Source organism: Symphalangus syndactylus, chromosome X, assembly GCF_028878055.3.
Source record: "Symphalangus syndactylus isolate Jambi chromosome X, NHGRI_mSymSyn1-v2.1_pri, whole genome shotgun sequence".
Lineage (NCBI taxonomy): Eukaryota > Metazoa > Chordata > Mammalia > Primates > Hylobatidae > Symphalangus > Symphalangus syndactylus.
Genome location: NC_072447.2, coordinates 81,944,394 through 81,963,738, shown reverse-complemented (window position 1 = coordinate 81,963,738; position 19,345 = coordinate 81,944,394). Strand labels below are relative to the sequence as shown.

General features: G+C 39.0%; 1 protein-coding gene and 1 pseudogene across 1 annotated transcript in view; one reads left to right on the top strand and one right to left on the bottom strand.

Annotated features, from left to right (window-relative positions):
• SLC16A2 (solute carrier family 16 member 2) overlaps positions 1-19,345 on the bottom strand; it is a 116,541-nt gene that overhangs the window by 47,712 nt on the left and 49,484 nt on the right. The window lies entirely within an intron of this gene.
• LOC129476338 (heterogeneous nuclear ribonucleoprotein A1-like) lies at positions 15,475-16,687 on the top strand (annotated as a pseudogene).

Sequence of the window (19,345 nt, the reverse complement as noted above, 5' to 3'; positions counted from 1 at the left end):
CTATATATATTTAAGTTTTTCTAGAACAATGCTTATGTTTTCTTTAGCGAATGGCTAAAAGTCTGTAACTAAAACAAAGCTTACTGTAGCTCAACACATAGAAGTTAAAAATAAGTCAGTTTTGTAACTTTGCCTTTTTTTGTTTGTTGGCTTTTTCCTTAAATTTTTTTTTTTCTTTTTTTTTTGAGATGGCATTTTGCTCTTGTTGCTCAGGCTGGAGTGCAAAGGTGTGATCTCAGCTCACTGCAACCTCCGCCTCCCAGGTTCAAGCGATTCTCCTGCCTAAGCCCCCCAAGTAGCTGGGATTACAGGCATGAGCCACCAGGCCCGGATAATTTTGTATTTTTAGTAGAGACGAGGTTTCTCCATGTTGGTCAGGCTGGTCTCGAACTCCCAACCTCAGGTGATCTGCTTGCCTCGGCCTCCCAAAGTGCTGGGATTATAGGCGTGAGCCACTGCACCCGGCCAAAATAAGAATTTTAAGAGGTAATAAATGCCTGTCCACATCCATTCCTATCTGGCCTAGAGCAACTAATCGGCTATAAGTCTTTTGACTCTCAAGGCCCTGGGCCATAAAGAGCCCCACCAAGGGACAGAATGGACCTAGTGCAGGCAGCCATGCCACTCTGACAACGCTATGGGACAAAATAAAGATTTGCTGGCTTTTAATGTTTCCTCTGCCAAATCTTGGCCAAAAAGGGGAAAATGTAAACCAAAAGTAAAATTATAAGGCTCCCCAACCATCTGAATGGACTTCCACCTCAGCCAGGACTCTTAAAATTTAACCTGAGAGACTGTTTCAGGCCATGATGGGAAATGGGAGTCGAACATGCCTCATTATACCTCCCTGGTATTAACATCAACAGACTTTAAGTCCGATAAGAAACATTTTACAACCTATTCTCTCTGAAGCCTGCTAGCTAAAAGCTTCCTCTGCACAATAAAACTTTGGTCTCCACAATCCTTTATCTTAACCCAAACATTTCCTTTCTGTTGATCCCAGGTTCTTAAACAAACTCAACCAATTGTCAACCAGGAAATTAAAAAAATTACCTATAGCCTGGAAGCCCCAACTTCAAGTTGTTTCTCCTTTCTGAACCAAACCAATGTATATCCTAAATGTATTTGATTGATATCTCATGCCCCTCTAAAATGAATAAAACTAAACTGCACTTTCACCATCTTGGGCACATGTTCTCAAGACCTGCTGAGGGCTGTGTCACAGGCCGTGGTCACTCATATTTGGCTCAGAATAAATATCTTCAAATATTTTACAGAGTTTGACTCTTTACATCAATACATCCCTAACGCCCAGTTTAGCATGATGGAAATTCTGTTCTAGTTGTGTGTAGTCAATAACATGGAGCTATCTCTTCCTCCAGCTCCTAGTACAGGGCAACTGTTTGACTCTAGGAGGGTAGTCTGCTGGAATCTCTCACCCTCTAATCCCAAGCTCCATGTTGCAGAAGTTTTATTCCACTTAGGTGAGGCCAAGAGGACCGGGAAGCCCTTCCTCCAGTCAGCTCCCATTGGTAAAATGGAATCTCTACCTCAAGCATGGTGGGCCAATAATACTGTGTCTCTGATCACTCTGCCCCAGCTCACTCATAGGGTGCATGTTCAATGCTAGAAAAAACAAGTTGAGAAAATCCATAGCTACCATTTCTGCCCAGCACCCTGCTCATAGAGCAGGGGTGTCATTCTGGAAGAAAGTAGCTGCTCTCCTTACCTCTAATGTCTAGTGTAGTAGAGCAGAGATTCCGTCCATGAGGTGAGATGAGTTTTAAGAATGGAGAGCTCCTTAGCTCTCCCCAAGGAGTCTATCTTTATTTGGAAAAGAGAGTGAAGAAGTTTTTGTCTATAGTATTGTCAGGAACAACGACAATCTCGGTGGTGAGCAATCAAGAGGGCACCAGAAGCTCTATGATTCTAGTAGCAGCTGCAGAATGGCTCACCAGCTAGAAGTTTAACAGAGAGAACCAGAGAAAAAATTAAGAAGGACACTTTTAGGGTCTGGGCAAGCCTTGAAGACTTGAAAAGACCCAATTTTAATGTGGAAAAATTTATATCCCAGGGCATTGTTTAAAAACACTAATGGAATTAAGAAGTGGAGGCTAATAGCTGGTTGTGATATTATTAGAGATAGATCATCCAGAAGCTCAAAGAGGATCTTAGGTAAGGAGACAGAGAGCCCAGTTAAAATCACAGTCTCACTGGTGGTAGATACTGTGTACATGCCCAAGACTGTGACCTCTGAGGAGTGACACAGAGGCTGTATGCTGCAGGGAAATAGACTTCATTGAACTAGGCCAGATGATGAACTTAGAGGACAAAGCATCTACTATAAATATGTTCAAAGACCTAAAGGAAGCTATGCTTAAAGAACTAAAAGAGTCAGTCAGGGTGGCTCATGTCTGTAATCCCAGCACTTTTCAGAGGCCAAAGCAGGAGGATCACTTGAGTCCAAGAGTTTAAGACCAGCCTGGGCAACACAGTGCCCATCTCTACAAAAAATAAACAAAATTAGCTAAAAATAGCTGTTTGTGGTGGCAGATGGCTGTGGTCCCAGCTACTTGGGAGGCTGAGATGGGAGAATCAGTTGAGCCCAGGAAGTCAAGGCTGCAGCGAACCAAGACTGTACCACTGCACTCCACCCTGGGTGACCTAGAGAGACCCTAAGAAAAAAAAACAACTAAAAGAATTTGTGAGAAATTCTTTTCATCAAATAGAAAATCAATAAACAGATCTAAATTAAGAAAGTCTAGTGTTGAAAAATACAATAACTGAAACAAAAAATTTCATAGAAGAGATCAACAGTAGACTTAAGGTGGCAGGAAATAAACTTAGCAAACTTGAAGATAGATCAATGCATATTGTGCAAATTGAAGAAGACTGAGGACACAGAATCATGAATAATGAACAGAGACTCAGAGAAATGTGGGGCATTATTAAGCACACCAATATACATGCAATGGGATTCCAAGAGAAGAGAGCAAGAAATAAACAGAAGAAAATATTCAAAAATAAGAAAAACTTTCAAAATTTGAAGAAAGATATTAATCTACAACTCTAAGAAGCTCTACAAATAACAAATAGGATAAACACAAGGAGAGACACTTCAGACACACCACATCAAAATGTCAGAAGCCAAAAACCAAGGGAAACTTTAAAAGTAGCAAGAGAAAATTAGTTATCACATATAAGAGGAATTCCAATAAGATTTATGGCTGACTTCTACCAGAAAGAATAGAAGCTAAAAGGCATAGAGGAATGACATATTCAAAATGATGAAAGGAAAAAACTGTCAACCAAAAATCTTTTATATGAAATATCCAGAATAGGAAAATTCAGAGATACAGAGAGTAGATTATTGGTCATTAGGAGCTAGGGCCTGGGGCACTAAGGGAGAAACTGCTATTAGTTACAGGGTTTATTTTGGCGGTTTTGAAATGTTGTGGAATTAGATCATGGTAATGGTTGCAAGACATTAAAAATACATTTAAAACACTGAATCGTACACTTTTAAAGGGTGAATTTTATGGTCTATGAATTTTATCTCAATAAAAGAATTTAAAAACATCTCAAATCAATAACCTAATATTTCAACTAAAGAAACTAGAAAAAGAAGAGCAGACTAAACCCAAAGCAAGCAGAAGGAAGGAGATAATAAAAACTTAACACGAACAAATAAAATAGAGCAAAAAACAACGGAGAAAATCAAATGAAATCATAAGTTGGTTTTGTGAAAAGATCCACAGAACTGGCAAACCTCCAATTAGACAACGAGAAAAATAAAGAGAAGATACAAATCAATACAATTAAGAATAAAGAGGAGACATCAGTATTAATCTTACAGAAATAAAAGGAACATAAAGAAATACTATGAACAGTTGTATGCTATTAAACTAAATTACTTAAATGAAATGGAAAAATTTCTATAAAGACAGAAACTACCAAAATCTATGCAAGAAACAGAAAATCTGAATTTAACTGCAACAAGTAAAAAGATAGAATTAGTAATTAAAATACTCTGCTCCCCCTAAATAAACCCCCAACTCAAATGTCTTCACTGGTGAATTTTACCAAATATTTAGAAAATAATTAATACCAATTCTTTACAAAGTCTTCTAGAACAGGAGGGAATATTTCCCAACTCATTCTGTGAAGTCAGCCAAAGGTATCACAAGAAGAGAATACTACAGACCAATATCTTTTAAGAAAATTGATGCAAAAATAAAATCATTGACAAAATCTAGCAAATTAACTCCTGTTACATATAGAAAAAATTATAAATCATGACCAAATGGGGTTTATTCCAGGAATGTAAAGCTGAGTTAACATTTGATAATCAACCAATGTAATACACTATCTCAGTAGAATAAAAGACAAAGAAGATCACACGATTATTTCGAGAGATGCAGAGAAAGCATTTGACAAAATACAACATTCTTTCACAATAAAAACATTCAACAAACTAAGAATAAAAGGGAATTTTTTCAACATGATAATGGTCATCTACAAAAATCCCAAGGCTAATATCATACTTATTGCTTAAAGACTGCTTCCCCTGTAAGATCAACAACAATACAAGAATGTTTGCTGTCATCATATCTATTATTCAGCATTGTACTTGAGGTTTCAGCCAGGACATTTAGACAAGAAAAGGAAATAAAAGGCATTTAGATTGGAAAAGGAAAAAATAAAACTACCTCTATTTGTAGACGACATGATCTTTTATATAGAAAATACTGACTTTTTCTTGAGGGTGGAGCCAAGATGGCCGAATAGGAACAACTCCAGTCCACAGCTCCCAGCATGAGTGACGCAGAAGATGAATGATTTCTGCATTTCCAACTGAGGTACCAGGTGCATCTCACTGGGGATTGTCAGACAGTGGGTGCAGGACAGTGGGTGCAGGGCACCGAGCCTGAGCCAAAGCACAGTGAGGCATTGCCTCACCCGGGAAGTGAAAGGGGTTGGGGAATTCCCTTTCCCAGCCAAGGAAAGGGGTGATGGACAGCACCTGGAAAATAGGGTCACTCCCACCCAAATACTGCACTTTTCCAATGGTCTTAGAAAACAGCACACCAGGAGATTATATCCCGCGCCAGGTTGGGAGGGTCCTACACCCATGGAGCCTCCCTCATTGCTAGCACAGCAGTCTGAGATCCAACTGCAAGGTGGCAGCGAGGTTGGGGGAGGGGTGCCCACCATTGCTGAGGCTTGAGTAGGTAAACAAAGCGGCCAGAAAGCTCGAACTGGGTGGAGCCCACAACAGCTCAAGGAGGCCTGCCTGCCTCTGTAGACTCCACCTCTGGGGGCAGGACATAGCCAAACAAAAGGCAGCAGAAATCTCTACAGAATTATCATCAGAGTGAACAGGCAACCTACACAATGGGAGAAAATTTTTGCAACCTACTCATCTGACAAAGGGCTAATATCCAGAATCTACAATGAACTCAAACAAATTTACAAGAAAAAAACAAACAACCCCATCAAAAAGTGGGCAGAGGACATGAACAGACACTTCTCAAAAGAAGACATTTATGCAGCCAAAAAACACATGAAGAAATGCTCCTCATCACTGGCCATCAGAGAAATGCAAATCAAAACCACAGTGAGATACCATCTCACACCAGTTAGAATGGCCATCATTAAAAAGTCAGGAAACAACAGGTGCTGGAGAGGATGTGGAGAAATAGGAACACTTTTACACTGTTGGTGGGACTGTAAACTAGTTCAACCATTGTGGAAGTCAGTGTGGCGATTCCTCAGGGATCTCGAACTAGAAATACCATTTGACCCAGCCATCCCATTACTGGGTATATACCCAAAGGACTATAAATCATGCTGCTATAAAGACACATGCACACGTATGTTTATTGCGGCACTATTCACAATAGCAAAGACTTGGAACCAACCCAAATGTCCAACAACGATAGACTGGATTAAGAAAATGTGGCACATATACACCATGGAATACTATGCAGCCATAAAAAATGATGAGTTCGTGTCCTTTGTAGGGACATGGATGAAACTGGAAACCATCATTCTCAGTAAACTATCGCAAGGACAAAAAACCAAACACCGCATGTTCTCACTCATAGGTGGGAATTGAACAATGAGAACTCATGGACACAGGAAGGGGAACATCACACTCCGGGGACTGTTGTGGGGTGGGGGGAGGGGGGAGGGACAGCATTAGGAGATACAACTAATGCTAAATGACGAGTTAATGGATGCAGGAAATCAACATGGCACATGGATACATATGTAACAAAACTGCACATTGTGCACATGTACCCTAAAACCCTAAAGTATAATAAAAAAAAAAGAAAAAAAAAGAAATCTCTACAGAATTAAATGTCCCTGTCTGACAGCTTTGAAGAGAGTAGTGGTTCTCCCAGCATGCAGCTTGAGATCTGAGAATGGGCAGACTGCCTCCTCAAGTGGGTCCCTGACCCCCGAGTAGCATAACTGGGAGGCACCCCCCAGTAGGGGCAGACTGACACCTAACATGGCTGAGTACTCCTCTGAGACAAAACTTCCAGAGGAATAATCAGGCAGCAACATTTGCTGTTCACCAATATCCACTGTTCTGCAGCCCCTGCTGCTGATACCCAGGCAAACAGGGTCTGGAGTGGACATCCAGCAAACTCCAACACACCTGCAGCTGAGGGTCCTGACTGTTAGAAGGAAAACTAACAAACAGAAAGGACATCCACACCAAAACCCCATCTGTACATCACCATCATCAAAGACAAAAGGTAGATAAAACCATAAAGATGGGGAAAAAACAGAGCAGAAAAACTGAAAATTCTAAAAATCAGAGCACCTCTCCTCCTCCGAAGGACCGCAGCTCCTCATCAGCAATGGAGCAAAGCTGGAGGGAGAATGACTTTGACGAGTTGAGAGAAGAAGGCTTCAGAGGATCAAACTACTCTGAGCTAAAGGAGGAAGTTCGAACCCACGGGAAAGAAGTTAAAAACATTGAAAAAAGATTAGACTAATGGATAACTAGAATAACCAATGCAGAGAAGTCCTTAAAGGACCTGATGGAGCTGAAAACCACGTCATGAGAACTACATGATGAATGCATAAGCGTCAGTAGCCGATTCGATCAACTGGAAGAAAGGGTATCAGTGATGGAAGATCAAATGAATGAAATGCAGCGAGAAGAAAAGTTTAGAGAAAAAAGAACAAAAAGAAATGAACAAGGCCTCCCAGAAATATGGGACTATGTGAAAAGACCAAATTTATGTCTGATTGGTGTACCTGAAAGTGACGGGGACAATGGAACCAAGTTCTAAAACACTCTGCAGGATATTATCCAGGAGAACTTCCCCAATCTAGCAAGGCAGGCCTACATTCAAATTCAGGAAATACAGAGAACGCCACAAAGATACTCCTCGAGAAGAGCAACTCCAAGGCACATAATTGTCAGATTCACCAAAGTTGAAATGAATGAAAAAATGTTAAAGGCAGCCAGAGAGAAAGGTCGGGTTACCCACAAAGGGAAGCCCATCAGACTAACAGCAGATCTCTCGGCAGAAACTCTACAAGCCAGAAGAGAGTGGGGGCCAATATTCAACATTCTTAAAGAAAAGAATTTTCAACCTACAATTTCATATCCAGCCAAACTAAGCTTCATAAGTGAAGGAGAAATAAAATCCTTTACAGACAAGCAAATTCTGAGAGATTTTGTCACCACCAGGCCTGCCCTAAAAGAGCTCCTGAAGGAAGCACTAAACATGGAAAGGAACAACCGGTACCAGCCACTGCAAAATCATGCCAAATTGTAAAGACCATCGAGGCTAGGAAGAAACTGCATCAACTAACAAGCAAAATAACCAGCTAGCATCATAATGACAGGATCAAATTCTCACATAACAATATTAACCTTAAATGTAAATGGGCTAAATGCTCCAATTAAAAGACACAGATGGGCAACTAAAGAGTCAAGACCCATCAGTGTGCTCTATTCAGGAAACCCATCTCACATGCAGAGACACACATAGGCTCAAAATAAAGGCATGGAGGAAGATCTATCAAGCAAATGGAAAACAGAAAAAGGCAGGGGTTGCAATCCTAGTCTCTGATAAAAGAGACTTTAAACCAACAAAGACCAAAAGAGACAAAGAAGGCCATTACATAATGGTAAAGGGATCAATTCAACAAGAAGAGCTAACTACCCTACATATATATGCACCCAATACAGGAGTACCCAGATTCATAAAGCAAGTCCTTAGAGAACTACAAAGAGACTTAGACTCCCACACAATAAAAATGAGAGACACCCCACTGTCAAAATTAGACAGATCAGCGAGACAGAAAGTTAACAAGGATATCCAGGAACTGAACTCAGCTCTGCACCAAGTGGACCTAATAGACATCTACAGAACTCTCCACCCCAAATCAACACAATATACACTCTTTTCAGCACCACACCACACCTATTCCAAAATTGACCACATAGTTGGAAGTAAAGCACTCCTCAGCAAAGGTAAAAGAACAGAAATTATAATTATAACAAACTGCCTCTCAAACCACAGTGCAATCAAACTAGAACTCAGAATTGAGAAACTCACTCAAAACTGCACAACTACATGGAAACTGAACAACCTGCTCCTGAATGACTACTGGATACATAACTAAATGAAGGCAGAAATAAAGATATTCTTGGAAACCATCGAGAACAAAGACACAACATACCAGAATCTCTGGGAAACATTTAAAGCAGTGTGTAGAGGGAAATTTATAGCACTAAATGCCCACAAGAGAAAGCAGGAAAGATCCAAAATTGACACCCTAACATCACAATTAAAAGAACTAGAAAAGCAAGAGCAAACACATTCAAAAGCTAGCAGAAGGCAAGAAATAACTAAAATCAGAGCAGAACTGAAGGAAATAGAGACACAAAAAACCCTTCAAAAAATTAATAAATCCAGGAGCTGGTTTTTTGAAAAGATCAACAAAATTCATAGACCGCTAGCAAGACTAATAAAGAAGAAAAGAGAGAAGAATCAAATAGATGCAATAAAAAATGAAAAAGGGGTTATCACCACCGATCCCACAGAAATACAATCTACCATCAGAGAATACTACAAACACCTCTATGCAAATAAACTAGAAAATCTAGAAGAAATGGAGAAATTCCTCGACACATACACCCTCCCAAGACTAAACCAGGAAGAAGTTGAATCTCTGAATAGACCAATAACAGGTTCTGAAATTGTGGCAATAATCAATAGCTTACCAACCAAAAAGAGTCCAGGACCTGATGGATTCACAGCTAAATTCTACCAGAGGTACAAGGAGGAACTGGTACCATTCCTTCTGAAACTATTCCAATCGATAGAAAAAGAGGGAATCCTAACACATTTTATGAAGCCAGCATCGTCCTGATACCAAAGCCTGGCAGAGACATAACCAAAAATGAGAATTTCAGACCAATATCCTTGATGAACATTGATGCAAAAATCCTCAATAAAATACTGGCAAACTGAATCCAGCAGCACATCAAAAAGCTTATACACCATGATCAAGTGAGCTTCATCCCTGGGATGCAAGGCTGCTTCAACATATGCAAATCAATAAATGTAATCCAGCATATAAACAGAACCAAAGACAAAAACCACATGATTATCTCAATAGATGCAGAAAAGGCCTTTGACAAAATTCAACAACCCTTCATGCTAAAAACTCTCAATAAATTAGGTATTCATGGGACGTATCTCAAAATAATAAGAGCTATCTATGACAAACCCACAACCAATATCATACTGAATGGGCAAAAACTGGAAGCATTCCCTTTGAAAACTGGCACAAGACAGGGATGCCCTCTCTCACCACTCCTATTCAACATAGTGCTGGAAGTTCTGGCCAGGGCAATCAGGCAGGAGAAGGAAATAAAGGGTATTCAATTAGGAAAAGAGGAAGTCAAATTGTCCCTGTTTGCAGATGACATGATTGTATATCTAGAAAACCCCATTGTCTCAGCCCAAAATCTCCTTAAGCTGATTAGCAACTTCAGCAAAGTCTCAGGATACAAAATCAATGTACAAAAATCACAAGCATTCTTGTACACCAATCACAGACAAACAGAGAGCCAAATCATGAGTGAACTCCCATTCACAGTTGCTTCAAAGAGAATAAAATACCTAGGAATCCAACTTACAAGGGATGTTAAGGACCTCTTCAAGGAGAACTACAAACCACTGCTCAATGAAATAAAAGAGGATACAAACAAATGGAAGAACATTCCATGCTCATGGATAGGAAGAATCAATATCGTGAAAATGGCCATACTGCCCAAGGTCATTTATGGATTCAATGCCATCCCCATCAAGCTACCAATGACTTTCTTCACAGAATTGGGAAAAACTACTTTAAAGTTCATATGGAACCAAAAAAGAGCCCGCATCGCCAAGTCAATCCTAAGCCAAAAGAACAAAGCTGGAGGCGTCACGCTACCTGACTTCAAACTATACTACAAGGCTACAGTAACCAAAACAGCATGGTCCTGGTACCACAACAGAGACATAGATCAATGGAACAGAACAGAGTCCTCAGAAATGAGGCCGTATATCTACAACTATCTGATCTTTGACAAACCTGACAAAAACAAGCAATGGGGAAAGGATTCCCTATTTAATAAATGGTACTGGGAAAACTGGCTAGCCATATATAGAAAGCTGAAACTGGATCCCTTCCTTACACCTTATACAAAAATTAATTCAAGATGGATTAAAGACTTCAATGTTAGACCTAAAACCATTAAAATCCTACAAGAAAACCTAGCAATACCATTCAGGACATAGGCGTGGGCAAGGACTTCATGTCTAAAACACCAAAAGCAATGGCAACAAAAGCCAAAATTGACAAATGGGATCTAATTAAACTAAAGAGCTTCTGCACAGCAAAAGAAACTACTATCAGAGTGAACAGGCAACCTACAGAATGGGAGAAAATTTTTGCAACCTACTCATCTGACAAAGGGCTAACATCCAGAATCTACAATGAACTCAAACAAATTTACAAGAAAAAAACAAACAACCCCATCAAAAAGTGGGCAAAGGACATGAACAGACACTTCTCAAAAGAAGACATTTATGCAGCCAAAAAACACATGAAAAAATGCTCATCATCACTGGCCATCAGAGAAATGCAAATCAAAACCACAGTGTGATACCATCTCACACCAGTTAGAATGGCCATCATTAAAAAGTCAGGAAACAACACGTGCTGGAAAGGATGTGGAGAAATAGGAACACTTTTACACTGTTGGTGGGACTGTAAACTAGTTCAACCATTGTGGAAGTCAGTGTGGCAATTCCTCAGGGATCTAGAACTAGAAATGCCTTTTGACCCAGCCATCCCATTACTGGGTATATACCCAAAGGACTATAAATCATGCTGCTATAAAGACACATGCACACGTATGTTTATTGCGGCACTATTCACAATAGCGAAGAATTGGAACCAACCCAAATGTCCAACAACGATAGACTGGATTAAGAAAATGTGGCACATATGCACCATGGAATACTATGCAGCCATAAAAAATGATGAGTTCATGTCCTTTGTAGGGACGTGGATGAAACTGGAAAACATCATTCTCAGTAAACTATCGCAAGGACAAAGAACCAAACACCACATGTTCTCACTCGTAGGTGGGAATTGAACAATGAGAACACATGGACACAGGAAGGGGAACATCACACTCCAGGGACTGTTGTGGGGTTGGGGGAGGGGGGAGGGACAGCATTAGGAGATATACCTAATGCTAAATGACGAGTTAATGGATGCAGCAAAACAACATGGCACATGGATACATATGTAACAAACCTGCACATTGTGCACATGTACCCTAAAACCTAAAGTATAATAATAAAAAATTAAAAAAAAACTAGACAAGCAAGAGCAAACACATTCAAAAGCTAGCAGAAGGCAAGAAATAACTAAAATCAGAGCAGAACTGAAGGAGGTAGAGACACAAAAAACCCTTCAAAAACGTGAATCCAGCAGCTGGTTTTTTGAAAAGATCAACAAAATTGACAGACCACTAGCAAGACTAATAAAGAGGAAAAGAGAGAAGAATCCAATAGATGCAATAAAAAATGACAAAGGGGATATCATCACTGATCCCACAGAAATACAAACTACCATCAGAGAATACTATAAACACCTCTACGCAAACAAACTAGAAAATCTAGAAGAAATGGATACATTCCTCGACACATACACCCTCCCAAGACTAAACCAGGAAGAATTGGAATCTCTGAATAGACCAATAACAGGCCCTGAAATTGAGGCAATAATTAATAGCTTACTAACCAAAAAAAGTCCAGGACCAGATGGATTCACAGCCGAATTCTACCAGAGGTACAAGGAGGAGCTGGTACCGTTCCTTCTGAAATTATTCCAATCAATAGAAAAAGAGGGAATCCTCCCTAACTCATTTTATGAGGCCAGCATCATCCTGATACCAAAGCCTGGCAGAGACACAACAAAAAAAGAGAATTTTGGACCAACATCTCTGAAGAACATCGATGCAAAAATCCTCAATAAAATACTGGCAAACTGAATCCAGCAGCACATCAAAAAGCTTATACACCATGATCAAGTGGGCTTCATCCCTGGGATGCAAGGCTGCTTCAACATATGAAAATCAATAAACGTAATCCAGCATATAAACAGAACCAACAACAAAAACCATATGATTATCTCAATAGATGCAGAAAAGGCCTTTGACAAAATTCAACAGAGCTTCATGCAAAAAACTCTCAATAAATTAGGTACTGATGGGATGTATCTCAAAATAATAAGAGCTATTTATGACAAACCCACAGCCAATATCATACTGAATGGGCAAAAACTGGAAGCATTCCCTTTGAAAATTGGCACAAGACAGGGATGCCCTCTCTCACCACTCCTATTCAACATAGTGTTGGAGGTTCTGGCCAGGGCAATCAGGCAGGAGAAAGAAATAAAGGGTATTCAATTAGGAAAAGAGGAAGTCAAATTGTCCCTGTTTGCAGATGACATGATTGCATATCTAGAAAACCCCATCATCTCAGACCAAAATCTCCTAAAGCTCTTAAGCAACTTCAGGAAAGTCTCAGGATACAAAATCAATATACAAAAATCACAAGCATTCTTATATGCCAATAACAGACAAACAGAGAGCCAAATCATGAGTGAACTCCCATTCACAATGGCTTCAAAGAGAATAAAATATCTAGGAATCCAACTTACAAGGGATGTGAAGGACTTCTTCAAGGAGAATCACAAACCACTGCTCAGTGAAATAGAAGAGGATACAAACAAATGGAAAAACATTCCATGCTCATGGGTAGGAAGAATCAATATCGTGAAAATGGCCATACTGCCCAAGGTAATTTGTAGATTCAGTGCCATCCCCATCAAGCTACCAATGACTTTCTTCACAGAATTGGAAAAAAGTAAAGTTCATATGGAACCAAAAAAGAGCCCCCATTGCCAAGTCAATCTTAAGCCAAAAGAACAAAGCTGGAGGCATCACACTACCTGACTTCAAACTATACTACAAAGCTACAGTAACCAAAACAGCATGGTACTGGTACCAAAACCGAGATATAGAACAGAGGCCTCAGAAATAAAGCTGCATATCTACAACTATCTGATCTTTGACAAACCTGACAAAAACAAGCAATGGGGAAAGGATTCCTATTTAATAAATGGTGCTGGAAAAACTGGCTAGCCATATATAGAAAGCTGAAACTGGATCCCTTCCTTACACATTATACAAAAATTAATTCAAGGTGGATTAAAGACTTAAATGTTAGACCTAAAACCATTAAAATCCCACAAGGAAACCTAGCAATACCATTCAGGACATAGGCATGGGCAAGGACTTCATGTCTAAAACACCAAAAGCAATGGCAACAAAAGCCAAAATTGACAAATGGGATCTAATTAAACTAAAGAGCTTCTGCACAGCAAAAGAAACTACCATCAGAGTGAACAGGCAACCTACAGAATGGGAGAAAATTTTTGCAACCTACTCATCTGACAAAGGGCTAACATCCAGAATCTACAATGAACTCAAACAAATTTACAAGAAAAAAACAAACAACCCCATCAAAAAGTGGGCAAAGGACATGAACAGACACTTCTCAAAAGAAGACATTTATGCAGCCAAAAAACACATGAAAAAATGCTCATCATCACTGGCCATCAGAGAAATGCAAATCAAAACCACAATGAGATACCATCTCACAGCAGTTAGAATGACCATCATTAAAAAGTCAGGAAACAACAGGTGCTGGAGAGGATGTGGAGAAATAGGAACACTTTTACACTGTTGGTGGGACTGTAAACTAGTTCAACCATTGTGGAAGTCAGTGTGGCGATTCCTCAAGGATCTAGAACTAGAAATACCATTTGACCCAGCCATCTCATTAATGGGTATATACCCAAAGGATTATAAATCATGCTGTTATAAAGACACATGCACACGTATGTTTACTGTGGCACTATTCACAATAGCAAAGACTTGGAATCAACCCAAATGCCAACATTAAGAAAATGTGGCACATATGCACCATGGAATACTATGCAGCCATAAAAAATGATGAGTTCATGTCCTTTGTCGGGACCTGGATGAAGCTGGAAACCAACATTCTCAGCAAACTATCGCAAGGACCAAAAACCAAACACCGCATGTTCTCACTCATAGGTGGGAATTGAACAATGAGAACACACGGACACAGGAAGGGGAACATCACACACCAGGGCCTGTTGTGTGGTGTGAGGAGCGGGGAGGGATAGCATTAGAAGATATACCTAATGTTAAATCACGAGTTAATGGGTGCAGCACACCAACATGGCACATGTATATATATGTAACAAACCTGCACATTGTGCACATGTACCCTAAAACTTAAAGTATAATAAAAAAAAGAAAATACTAAAGAATCTGCAAAAAAACCTACTAGAACTAATAACTTAGTTTAGCAATGTTACAAGATAGAAAATCAATATACAAAGATGAATTATATTTCTATATACCAGCAATAAACAATCTTCAAATAAAATTAAAACAATTCCAGTTACAAAAGCATCAAAAAGTATACACTAGTTAGGAATAAATTTAACAAACGGAGTATAAAACTTATACTCTGAAAGCTACAAAATATTGTTGGAGGAAATTAAAAAATATCTAAATAAGTGGAAACATTCCATTTTCATGAATCAGAAGGCTTAATATTATTAAGATGGCAATCTCTGTAAATTTACCTACAGATTCAACAATATCCCTATAAAAACCCTGGCTGTATTTTCTTTGCAGAAATTGACAAACTGATCCTAAGATTTGTATGAAAATGCTAGAGAACTAGAATAGCAAAAACAATCTTGAAAAATGAACAACAGCTTTCTGCCCATGGACACTGCTGAGGAAGCATCATTAAAGTCTGTCTTCTCTCTGTCATCATGTCTAAGTCAGCGTCTCCTAAAGGGCCCGAACAGCTGAGGAAGCTCTTCACTGGAGGGTTGAGCTTTGAAACAACCTGAAGATGGCTCAAAATGGTTGAGCCATTTTGAGCAATGGGGAATGCTCACAGGCTGTGTGGTAATGAGTGATCCAAACACGAAGCCCTCCAGGGGCTTGGGGTTTGTCACATATGACACCATGGGGGAGATGGATGCAGCCATGAATGCAAGGCCACACAAGGTGCATGGAAGAGTTGTGGAAACAAAGAGAGCTGTCTCAAGAGAAGATTCTCAAAGACCAGGTGCCCACTTAACTTTGAAAAAGATATTTGTTGATGGCATTAAAGAAGACACTGAAGAACATCAACTAAGAGATTATTTTGAATAGTATGGAAAAATTGAAGTGATTTAAATCATGACTGACTGAGGCAGTGGTAAGAAAAGGGGTTTTGCCTTTGTAACCTTTGACAACCATGACTCCGTGGATAAGACTGTCATTCAGAAACACCATAGTGTGAATGACCACAACTGTGAAGTTAGGAAAGCCCTGTCAAAGCAAGAGTTGGCTAGTGCCTCATCCAGCCAGAGGTGGAAGTGGTTCCAGAAACTTTGGTTGTGGTCATGGAGGTGGTGGTCATGGAGGAAATTTCAGTGGTCATGGTGGCTTTGGTGGCAGCCATGGTGGTGGTGGTTATGGTGGCAGTGGGGGTGGCTATAATGGATTTGGTAATGATGGAAGCAATTTTGGAGGTGGTGGAAGCTACAATGATTTTGGCAATTACAACAATCAGTCTTCAAATTTTGGACCCATGAAACTTTGGAGGCAGAAGCTCTGGCCCCTATGGTGGTGGAAGCCAATTCTTTGCCAAACCACAAAACCAAGGTGGCTATGGTGGTTCTAGTAGTAGCAGTAGCTGTGGCAGTGGCAGAAGATTTCAATTAGGAAACAAAGCTTAGCAGGAGCGGAGAGCCAGAGAAGTGGCAGGGAAGCTACAGGTTACAACAGATTTGTGAATTTAGCAAAGCACAGTGGTGGCAGGGCCTAGCTGCTACAAAGTAGACATGTTTTAGATAAATACTCATATGTATGGGAAAAAAAACTCGAGGACTGTATTTGTGACTAATTGTATAACAGATTATTTTAGTTTCTGTTCTGTGGAAAGTGTAAAGCATTCCAACGAAGGTTTTTAATGTAGGGGTTTTTTTTTTGCACCCATGCTGTTGATTGCTAAATGTAATAGTCTGATTATGATGCTGAATAAATGTCTTTTAAAAAAAAAGAAGAAAGAAGAAAAATGAACAACAAAGTTGGAAGATTCACACTTCCTAATTTTACATCTACTACAAAGGTACAGTAATAAAAACCGTGTGGTACTTGCATAAGAATGAACATATAGATTAATGAAACAAAATTGAGAGTCCATTTAAAAACCCCTTTATATTTTCTGTGAATTGATTATTAGCAAGGTTGCCAAGATAATTCAATATAGATAAAATAGTCTTTTCAGCAAATGGTGATGGGTCAACTAGATATTCACATGCAAAAGAATGAAGTTGAATTTCTACTTGACACCATATATAGAAATTATCTCAAAATGAAGTACATACCTACATATAAGAATTAAAAATGTAGAAGTCTTAGAAGAAAGCATAGAAGTAAATAGAATAAGCAATAGTTTTTAGAAATAATTTTAAAAGCACAAGCAACAAAAAAACGCTAGATAAATTGGAGTTCATAAAAATTAGAAACATATTTCTGGGTATATACCCAAAATAATTGAAATCAGTTACTCAAACAGATATTTGTCCACTAAAGTTCAGAGCAGCATCATTCACAATAGCCAAAAGGTGGGAACAACCCAAATGTCCATTGATGGATGATTGGATAGACAAAATGTATATGTATATACTTGTATGTATGTATGTGTGTATATACAATGAAATATTATTCACCCTTAAAAAGGAAGGAAATTCTGACACATGCTACAACATAGGTGAACCTGGAAGATATTATGCTAAGTGAAATAAGCCAGTTACAAAAAGACAAGTAAATACTGTATGATTCCATTTACATGATGTACCTAGAGTCATCAAATCCATAGGGACAGAAAGTAGAATGGTGGTTGCCAAGGACTGAGAAGAAGAGAAAATGGAGAGTAATTGTTTAATAGATACAGAGTTTCAGTTTGGGAAGATGAAAAACTACTGGAGATGGATGGTGGTGATAGTTGCACAAGAACGTAAATGTACTTAGTGCCACTGAAATGTACACTTAAAATGGTTAAAATTATAAATTTTATGTTCTGTATATTTCACCACAATAAAACAATGAAAAACTTGTGCTTCAAGGGACACCAGTAAGATAGTGAAAAGACAACACACAGAATGAGAGAAAATATTTTCAAATCATTTATCTGATAAGGGTTGAGTATCCAGAATATATATTTAAAACTCTAATATTTCAACAATAAAAAGACAAATAACATTTACAAATGGGCAAAGGTTTTCCAGTCTGGCACGTAAAGAGCTTGGAAGTTATCACTCTGTCCTAACAACAAATAAAAAGCTAAACAAACTGAAAAATAAACCACTGTTCTTAGAGCCATCAGAGAAATGAGGTCACAGGATTATAATAACTGTCATTCATTCCTAATCCTAAAATAACAGTAACAACACAGAGCTTACACCCTTCACAAAAATTCACACAAAACTAATCATAGACCTAAATGTAAAATGCAAAACTCTAAAATTCCTAGAGGATAATATAAAAGCAAATTTCAATGACCTTGGGTGGTAATTTTTTATATATAACAACAAAGGCACAATCCATAAAAGATATAATTTGTAAACTAGACTTAATTAAAATTAAGAATCTCTGCTCTGTGAAAGACACTATCAAGTGAATGTGAAGATTGGGAGAAAATACTTGCAAATGACATATCTGATCAAGAATTGTTAATAATATATGCAAAGAACTCTTAAAATTCAACAAAAAGAAAATACATAACTTGAATTTTTTTTTTTTTGAGACGGAGTCTCGCTCTGTAGCCCAGGCTGGAGTGCAGTGGTGCCATCTTGGCTCACTGCAAGCTCTGCCTCCTGGGTTCATGCCATTCTCCTACCTCAGCCTCCCTAGCAGCTGGGACTACAGGCGGCCATCACCACACCCGGCTAATTTTTTGTATTTTTAATAGAGACGGAGTTTCACTGTGTTAGCCAGGATGATATCGACCTCCTGATCTGCCCGCCTCAGCCTCCCAGAGTGCTGGGATTACAGGCGTGAGCCACCGTGCCTGGCATAACTTGATATTTTTAAAGGCAAATCTAAATGAATACCTCACCAGAAAATATATATGGATGGTGAATATGCATGTGAAAAGATGCTCAATATCATATGTCATGAGGGAATTGCAGATGGAAACAGTGAGATGCCACTACACACATATTAGAATAACCAAAATCCAAAACACTGACAACACCAAATGCTGGTAATGATGTGAAGCAACAGGAATTCTCATTTAGTGCTGGTGGGAATGCAAAATGGTACACCCATTTTGGAGGACAGTCTGGCAGTTTCTTACAAAACTAAACATGCTGTTATGGTACAATCCAGCAATTGTGCTCTTTGGTATTTATCCAAGTGGGTCAAAAACCTATGTCCACAAAAAAAAAAAAACCTGCACATTATTGTTTATAGCAGTTTTATTCATAATTGCCAAAACTTGGAAGCAACCAAGATTTCCTTCAGTAGGTGAATGGATAAGCTCTGGTACATCTAGACAGTGGAGTATTGTTCAGCACTCAAAAGAAATTGGCTATCAGGCCATGAAAACACATGGAGGAATCTTAAGTGCATATTATTAAGTGAAAG